Here is a 9,538-nt window from a genome sequence, read left to right as displayed (position 1 = left end):
AGAGCCACTGATAAAAGCTTACCTTTCTTCAATGTATTGAAGCAAGGAAAGAGATTCCAATGGACTTCGGAGTGCCAAGAAGCATTCGAGTCTCTGAAAAAACATCTCAGGGAAGCACCCCTCCTGTCGAAACCCCAGCCGGATGAATCTCTATTGCTGTATCTAACAGTTTCAGACGTGGCAGTCAGCGCGGTCCTAACCAGGGAAGGAAATGAGCGTCAATTGCCGGTGTATTACATCAGCAAAGCACTTCTCCCAGCTGAAACACGCTACTCCGACATGGAAAAACTGGCACTCGCACTTATCACAGCCTCAAGAAAGCTGAGGCCATATTTTCAAGCCCACTCAATACAAGTCCTCAACAATTTCCCTTTAAGGCAAGTGATGCAGAAAACGGACGCGTAGGGACACCTGCTGAAATGGGCTATCGAGCTCAGTGAGTTCGATCTTACGTTCCGACCTAGACACGCTATCAAGGGCCAGGCCCTTGCCGATTTTATGGTCGAGTTTACCAAAGCCCCAGAAATGGAGGCCATAATGGAACCGATCGAGCCCCCCACATGAAAATTGTTTGTAGATGGGTCTTTAGGAGAGGCTGGCGCGGGGGCAGGAATCGTGTTGGAGAGCCCGGAAGGCCATTTGCTAAATTGTGCGGTAAGATTTGGCTTCAGAGCCTCAACAACGCGGTCGAATATGAGGCCCTTCTGGCAGGTCTAAGGCTCGCTAAGGAAATGCAGGTCAGGAAGCTCCTAGCAAGTAGTGATTCTCAGCTCGTAGTAAATCAGGTAAATGGGGATTTCGCAGCCAAAGATGGTAACATGCTTGCGTACTTGAAGCTGGTTCTGGACATAATTCCCCATTTCGAAAGGTTCGAACTAACTCAAGTCCCCCATCTAAAAAATGCCCATGCAGATGCCCTCTCAAAGTTAGCCAGCAGCATGGACTCAGAGCTTCTAAACATCGTCCCCATTGAGCACTTATCAAAACCCTCCACCTTCGAAGGCGAAGAGTTACTGTGGATAGAAGGCACCTCATTGTGGATGCAGCCAATAATCGCATATCTAAAGGAACAAACACTGCCTGCTTCCAGAGGCGAAGCAAGAAAATTAAGAAGAAGGGCTGCACACTTCGTCCTTTAAGAAGACACCCTTTACAAGAGAGGCTTCGCTTCGCCCTTTCTTCGATGTGTAGGCGACGAAGAGGCCACATACATACTCAGAGAGATACATGAAAGGATCTGCGAAAATCACTCCGAAGGGATGGCTCTGGCACACAAGGTTCTCCGTCAAGGCTATTTTTGGCCAACCCTGAAAAGGGATGCTTGCCAATTTGTCCAGAAATGTGACAAGTGCCAGCGCTTCTCTAACGTGCAAAGACAGCCTGCTCAGAGCCTCTCTGTAGTGACCAGCCTTTGGCCATTCGTCAAGTGGGGTATCGACTTCATTAGTCCACTCCCAAAAGGGAGGGGAAGCACAACTTTTGCCATTATCGCCATCGACTACTTCACTAAGTGGGTCGAGGCAGAACCCTTTACCCGAATCATCGAGGCCAATACTACGAAGTTCGTTTGGAAAAACGCCATTTGTAGATTCGGCATCCCCCACTCCATTATCTTTGATAATGGGCGGCAGTTCGACAATAGGTAGATGCGAGACTTATGCAACAAACTGGGCATAAAGAAGGACTTCTCGACTCCGCATCACCCCCAGGCAAATGGACAGGTTGAAGCAGTAAACAAGACTATCAAGCACACCCTGAAAAGGAAACTGGATGCCTCGAAAGGCGCCTGGGTTGACGAACTCCCCCACGTCCTCTGGGCCATCAGAACGACTTGTCGGACTGCAACCGACGAATCCCCATTTTCCACGACCTACGGAGCCGAAGCAATAGTCCGGTCGAAGTTGGGTTCCCATCACATCGACGGATACATTTCAATGATATCAGCAACGACGAGGCACGAATAAGTGAACTGCACCTCCTTGAGGAAAAGAGAGATACTTCCCAAATGACCTTGGCAAAATATCATCGCAAGATGACCCGCTTTTACAACTCCAAGGTCAGAAACAGAACTCTCCGCTTGGGCGACCTCGTCCTCAAAAGAGTTTTCCAATCTTTAAAGCCAACTGGGTCAGGAGTTTTCGACCCGAACTGGGAAGGCCCTTACCGCATTCGAGGGAAATCCCGACCTGGTACCTACGAGATCGAAGATATGTCAGGAAGGATGCTACCTCACAAGTGGAACATCGAGCACTTGAGAAAATACTACCAGTGATAAGACTGTTCCGATCTGATCCTAAGGTGTCATAGCGAATCGGTTGTTCCGATCTGATCTCTGTTGTAAAGTTTCTTAAGTGATGGAATCGCCTTTGTAAAGGATGGTGTAATTTATCTTAGTAATGAATTTCCAGTTCCAAACCAGATTAGCTAGGGAATAGCTTCCTCAGTTCTTCGGAAGGTTCATTTGAGCGATCCGATCATCAATTATTAGCTGATTACCAAGCGGTTCCTCATGTTTCCCCAATTGGTCTGACCTCAAATTATTAAGAAGTTGAAGTTAAGAATCACTTCCTGCTCACATAAGTGTTTGGACTTATGTTTGCTTAAGCAGATCGGTTCACAATTGTTAACCGATCGTTGTCGCGAGGCAATTAGTTTAATGTTTGTCATTCATACAAGTATAAAACAAAAGGAATACAAAGAAGCAGAAGCCAAAAGACTTAACAAAAATTTTTCATTCCATTTCACAAAATTAAAGTACATTGGGGGTCGAAACCATTACAAGATAAAAAGGAAACCCTAGTCTGTGGGAGGAGTTTCAGCACTGGCCGCCTCCTGGGCCTCCGGAGCCTCCTCAGTAACTTTATCAGGCCGACCTCTAGTTGGTCCCCCAAACTCTGCCTCCAGTTGAGAGATGTCCAAAGTAGGATGCACCTCCTTCAGTCGACCCAGTAGGCTTTGGGCACTCCACGAGGCCCAGAAGTTGGCAAAGTCATCGTAATGGGAATGGTCTTCGAAGTGGTCAATAAAATTCTGAACTGCCACCTCCCCCGCAGACTTCAATTCCTCATTCAAAGAGGCGATCTCCTCTGACTGGGCCTCTGTCTGCTGCTTCAGCTCTGCCTTTTCTCTGTTAGAGGCCTCCAGAGCATCGGTGGCGAGCTTGTGGTGCTCGTTAGCGTGGTCAAGTCACCGAGTCACAGCAGCCACTTGGCACTCCACTTCGTAGAGCTCTTTCTTCAGCCGCTCCACCTCTGCTTGCACAGTAGTAAGCTAGACCTCAGCAGCTTTCTTTCCCTCCTCTGCCTTGATGGCTTTGGCCTAGGCCGCTCGCACAGCATCCCCATAATGCATCGCCTTCTCGAGGCGCTTGGCGAGGTCCTCCCTCTTGGAGTTTAGATCCTTCACCAAGCCCTCGAGCTGGATGCTTGTGCTTAGTGCCCGGGCCACGCAGGCGCTGTTCGCCGCCACCAAATCTTCGACCGTGCAGGAGGCGGTGTGGTCCCTCCACTCTTCGGTCCAATATTTGCTGTGGACCACCGCCACCGCAGCTGTCTCTGGAGGAAGAGCCTCCAACACCTCCCTTACGAGCTCCTCTTGATTGGTGCCCAGGAAATCAACCTCTTTGGTGGAGCGGGCCCTTTTTCTCCTCTGCTGCCCCGGAACTTGTTCAATGGGTACGGCAGCAAGAGGTGCTGTGTCTGGGGCAGCGATAGGCTCTGCTGGAGCCGGGCTTCTCTCCGGGAGGGCCACCCCGTGGGAATAGTTGTCTGCCTCAAAACTGGGGGTGGCCTCATCACAGTTGGGCGTCTGGGAGGGGCGGCACTCTTCTTGCCCTTCCTTCGGAGGCCAGCCTCCGGGTCCTTCCGAACCTCCTCCTCCATCGGAGGCTGGAGCCTCTTACTGGCCTCCACCAGCTCCTCCATTTGCTTCTTATACGAAGAGGAGGAGGCCTTCAATGCCCGTGCCTCAGCCATCATTTTCTGGATGGTCTTGAAGTCGGGACGTACTGGCAGCTTCTTGTTGAAGTCATCTGCAAAGGAACAAATAAGGAATTAGTACAAGTCTAGGGAGTTTGGAATGGCTTCGATCCTATTACCTTGAGATGCCATTAAGTCGTGAGTGATGAAATGGATGTTCTTCCGGATCAGCCTGTGGTAGGACCTCTTTTTCTGAGGCAGCTGATAAATGACACAGATAGTGTCGAAGTCCTCTGTTGATAGCTCGCACCGAGGAAGAGAATCTACGAAAGGAAACATAACCGTTAGACACAAGCCGAACCGAAGAGAAAATAAAAGGAGCAACTACTATACTCACTAAGTGTTGAAAACTTCGTCGGGACTGTAAGAGGCGCCAGGGAGTCCCCCTCCATTGTGTCCCATCGCCCCGCTGCCCAGCACCATGAGCTCTTCCATTCCTTGATGGAGCTCAGCAGATCGATCACGAATGGAGTGTGGGAACCCCATGACATAAGGTAGTACCAACCCTGGGTCTTATCCCCCCGGCAGTAACCTTGGGTATATAGAGGGTCTGGAAAACGGAAAGGGGCATCTCCACCCCTAATGACGCCTCTTTCCACAACATCCAGGAGCCCACCATTTAACTCAGGAGTTTGGATTGAGCTGCGTCTGGGCTAGCCCATAAGACCTAAGCACCAACCTAAAGAATACGTGGATAGGCAGCCTAAGTCCGGCCCTAAGGATCGCCTCACTAATGGCCACACAGCCCGGCCTTGGGTAACAGGCTCTCTCTTCCGGCTCGAGGAGGATCAAGTCTACACTGTCTGGGATCCTATATTCTGTCCTAAGTCTACCCAGGTCGGCCTCCCTTAATTTTGATGGGTAGTCCGACGCCCCCCAATGCACAGAAGTATATGGGGGCTATCTGGTCGTTTCCATATGTTCTCCCCCTCCCCCCCCATTATTGCCCCAGCTATTTCTGAGGAGGTCGCCACAATGGGCTCGTCCACCCTCACTATTTCTAAGCCCCTCCCCAAACCAGAACTCCCTTCCAAGGTCATTTGTTAAGAAATTTTTTAAAGTCCAAATGGGTGCTGAAACTTACGGGTTTGGAAGTTTTTCCTAGTTGGAAATGGTGTAGGATCACCGGAAGTATCGTTCTTTCTCGCCGGAGTTGCTTGCAAAACGCCGAAAATCACCGAAAATTTGAGAGCAAATTGTGATTTTTGTCTTGCAAAGGTAGAAAGTCTGAGAAAACCCCAGAGTCCTCCTTTTATAGGAAAAACAAGTCCAATCTCCACCGTTGAATTCAAATGCGATCAATCTAAGCCGTTCATCACATCCTCAATCCGGGCCGTTGAAATGAAACGCCAGATTTGATCTTTACAAAGTTTCAGCCATCTCCCCACGCGTCGACCTTTTTCCGTCAACGCATCGGTGTGAGATGAGTTCCTCTTCCAACTTTACAAAGTTTGGACGCACCTGACGCGAACGCCCCATTGGCTCATCGCCTCAGACGCTGCGTTTCCTCCCATGCTTTACAAAGTTTCAGCCATCTCCCCACGCGTCGACCTTTTTCCGTCAACGCATCGGTGCGAGATGAGTTCCTCTTCCAACTTTACAAAGTTTGGACGCACCTGACGCGAACGCCCTATTGGGTCATCGCCTCGAACGCTGCATTTCCTCCCATGCTTTACAAAGTTTCAGCTATCCCCACGCGTCGACCTGTTATGTCAGCGCATCGACGGCAAATGAGCTTTTTCTCCAACTTCACAAAGCTGGGACGCGCCTGACGCGAATGCCCCGCCTCTGCCTATTATCCTAACCTCGGCTGCTGCGACGAATCGATCCCCAAAAGGTCCCATGACTCGCGGCCCGGTCAGGAAAACAAATCCACGCATAATATAAATATTCATTTCCGAATTTGGGGGACCACTGTTACGCCTCGATACCGAAGTGCCATCTCACCACCGAGGCCGAGATCAAGTAGACCCTACGCAGCACCATTTACTCCGACCTGAAAACGACCCTCCCGAAGCTTTTCCGAAGTGATATATCGATTCCTACTACTGATCTGTCGAAACATCTCACCTCCGAGGTCGAGATCAAGTGGACCCCGGTTAGAAGATCCGCCGCCAATTTAAGATTTGTCCTGCACCTAAGGCTTAAATTGATTTGACGTCTCCATGAGGCTATTTGATGTGACTTATCAACTTTATGTCAATTCAACGCGGGGGAAACAAACTGTCCGCCCACTCTACAAGCGCGGCTGATTGACGCCTATGAGCAGACGCTTCATACCGTCAGATGTACACACGCGTTCTACATCCAGTGGTTCATACCACCTATAAATACCCAAGGTTTGGCAAGAGGCAAAAAGGAAAAAGAAAGAATGAAATTCTCAATACATAGCATTCCATAACAAGTTTATATATTCTCCTCCCCCTTTATTGATTGATTTGTGTAGCCCTTGGGCACTGTTCCGACCACCTAAATCTGACTTGACCGTCGGAGTGTATACAGTCGCCACCACCCCCGTCGGTTCCGGCCGTGTGCGCCTAACAGTTTGTTCATTTCGCAGGGAGGAATACGTGGAGTAGCTATAAGTTGGCCACGTGGAAGAGCCATTTTTGGAGGTCAACAGGATGCGTAATTTCGTTGTTGATATAGTTCATTTCAAGTGATTTAAGTGGCAGGATGAGGCGATGATGCTAGTGTTGCCACCAAGGGCTATCGTCAATTGAGTGGTTTTAGGGACTATGGCGTGAGGCCAGACAAAGGTAAGGAGAGAGATGGCGATGTAATTCTACCACCAATAAAATTCGTTCCTGATGATTTGAATTTCGGAGGAAAGCTTTTGATGGGTGCCTCTAATTAAATGGTTATAGTGGTTGTTGGGTCCCCAATTTGTGTCGTGAGGTCAGTCGAAGGTAGGAAAGAAGACGACATCGTGACTTGGCCACCGATGAAATCCGTTTCCAACAGCTTGGTGGCAGTAAAGAATATTTATGAATTTCAAGTGAAAGTGATGGTCATGGACTCATGATGTTGGTGGATTGTGCATTTGAGATGCCGCAGACAATTTCGGTGGCACCATAGTAAATGGAGGGGAAATACATGGATATAGCCTTTAGAAAACGACCACTTTTCCAAAATGACTTTTGGTCAATTTACATACCAAAAATGTCCTTCATTTCTATATTACATAATAAGGCACTACAATATAGAAATATTCTATTTTAGTCCTTAATATAAAATATTGACTGAAATTTAGTAGTTTTTATTTATATTTTTATTTGATTTATTTGATTTTTGTTCGTTCTAAGTAGCCCTCTTTATTGGCACCAGAGCAATAGAGATCATAAGAAAACCTATTAAAAATAGATTATTTGAAGACGTAAAAATCTTTAGATCTAGATAAACACTTAGATTTTATATAAATTTAATAAATAACAGATTAACTATTAAAAAATTAAAGGAATATTTAGATTTACATCTTGATACAAGCATAGAGATTATAAAAATTAAAATAAGAAAAATAGATAATTATTGGCGTTTTAGAAGAAGAGAGAGGTAGTTATATATTTTTAAAACATATTCATATTAGATTAAAAATAATGACACTAACAATAATTAAAGAGTTGCCTAGAAAAATAAAGGAACAAATATTAGAAAAATTAATAATAGAAAAGATAAAGGATATATATACATATGAAAAAATTATTAATAGAAGATTAAGAAAATAATTTATATTACAAAGAAAAATATGAGTGCAAGTGATAATACACAATTAAAATTGAATAAATTATTTATAAAAATGAAAAAAAAATACAAGAAGAAATACGAAATATAATGTTAATATCAGAATGAATGAGAATATCAAACAACAGACAATTAATAAAATTAAAATGTGAAAAATTAAGACTTGAGAGTAGATATTTTACTATAATAAAATAATAATTAGTAGATCCAGATACAGCTGAAAGAAGATTTGGAAAAATAATATATAAAAAAGAAGATAAAAGATACAAGTTAACCTATGAGTTAGAAATAAGAAAAATTTAAGATGTCAATAAGCGAATATATGGAAGAATTAAAATCATTAATAAAAATGTTAATAAATGATGTACAAAATTTAAGAAATGAAGTAAAAGAAATAAGAAACGATATAAATATATTAAAAATTGAAATTAGATAATTAAAAGAAAATAATAAAAATAAAGATAAAAAAACTTATAGAAAAAGAAATGACTGGTCCTAATCCAACAGAAACCTCGAAACAGGAATTATATGATACAGATGAAAGTTATGCACATATATATAATAAACTATATAGGCAATTCTATGATAAAGTAAGAGATAGACAACCACCTAAAGGAAATAAATATAAAGACATGTTTGAATTAAATGATAATTATGATAAATCAATTAATCATGGAGGAACAAAATTAGATTTAAATTTTAAAATAGATACTAAAAAAGTCTTATTAATTTGGGCAGATTTAATGATATTATTCTTTTTATATAATAAAGATGACACATGGAAAATTATTGAAAGAAGAATAGATTTCTTAATATCATCCTTTGCAGGAGATGTTAGGAATTGGTGAGAAAAAATAAGCAATGATACAAAATATTAATAAAAAGAAATGTAAAAACAGAAATAATAAAATTAGATAGACAGAGTATAGAAAAGTTAGTATAATATATTTAAGATGAATTTTTAGGAGAAAATTGGATAAGAAATGCTGAAAGATAATCAATAAGAAAAAAAGATAATACTAGAATAAAATTAATAAATTTAACAATATGTGATATATGTAAAATTAAATAATATACTTGTAAATTTAAAAATTACTATTATATTCAATTTTATAGTAATGAAAATCAAGAAGTATACCAAGACATGTACTATAATAAGTTATCAGGTTCATGGGGAATATATTTTAAAATAGAATTTCAAAAATATGTTAGAAATAATATTGGAATACCTAGAACTTTAGGTTCAATAATAAATTTTTTATTTGAAAGACTTGCATATATATGTCAACAAAAATAATTAATGAAAAAATCAGAAAAATTAACTAAAATATGTTGTGAAAACATGGAAATCCCTGTGCAATGGGGATGTAATCCTGAAAGAATAATTAATAAAATAAAGTATAAAAATAAAAAATTTAGGAATTTTAATAAAAAATATATAAAACCTAGAGGAAGATATTAAAAAAAAAACCCCCCATATAATCAACAGAAGAATAAAAATAAAAATAAAAGTCAATGTAAATGTAAATGTAAATGTAAATGTAAATGTAAATGTTGGAATTGTGGAGAATTATGTCATATAAGCCCTGATTGTGATAAAAAGAAAATTAGAATAATACAAAAAAATATTTAGAAATAAAACATGAATTAAGTGAAATATCAGATATTGAATAATACTATAAGCAAGAAATATATATAAGCGAAACAGAGGATGTATCAGGATTTGAATAGAAAAATTGAAGAAATAGAAAGTAATAATATAAATATACAAGAATATGAATGAATAGAAGAATATGAATTAAAAGTTACTTTTGATAATA

This window comes from Olea europaea, chromosome 17, assembly GCF_002742605.1.
Source record: "Olea europaea var. sylvestris chromosome 17, O_europaea_v1, whole genome shotgun sequence".
NCBI lineage: Eukaryota > Viridiplantae > Streptophyta > Magnoliopsida > Lamiales > Oleaceae > Olea > Olea europaea.
This window is presented reverse-complemented; position numbering follows the sequence as displayed.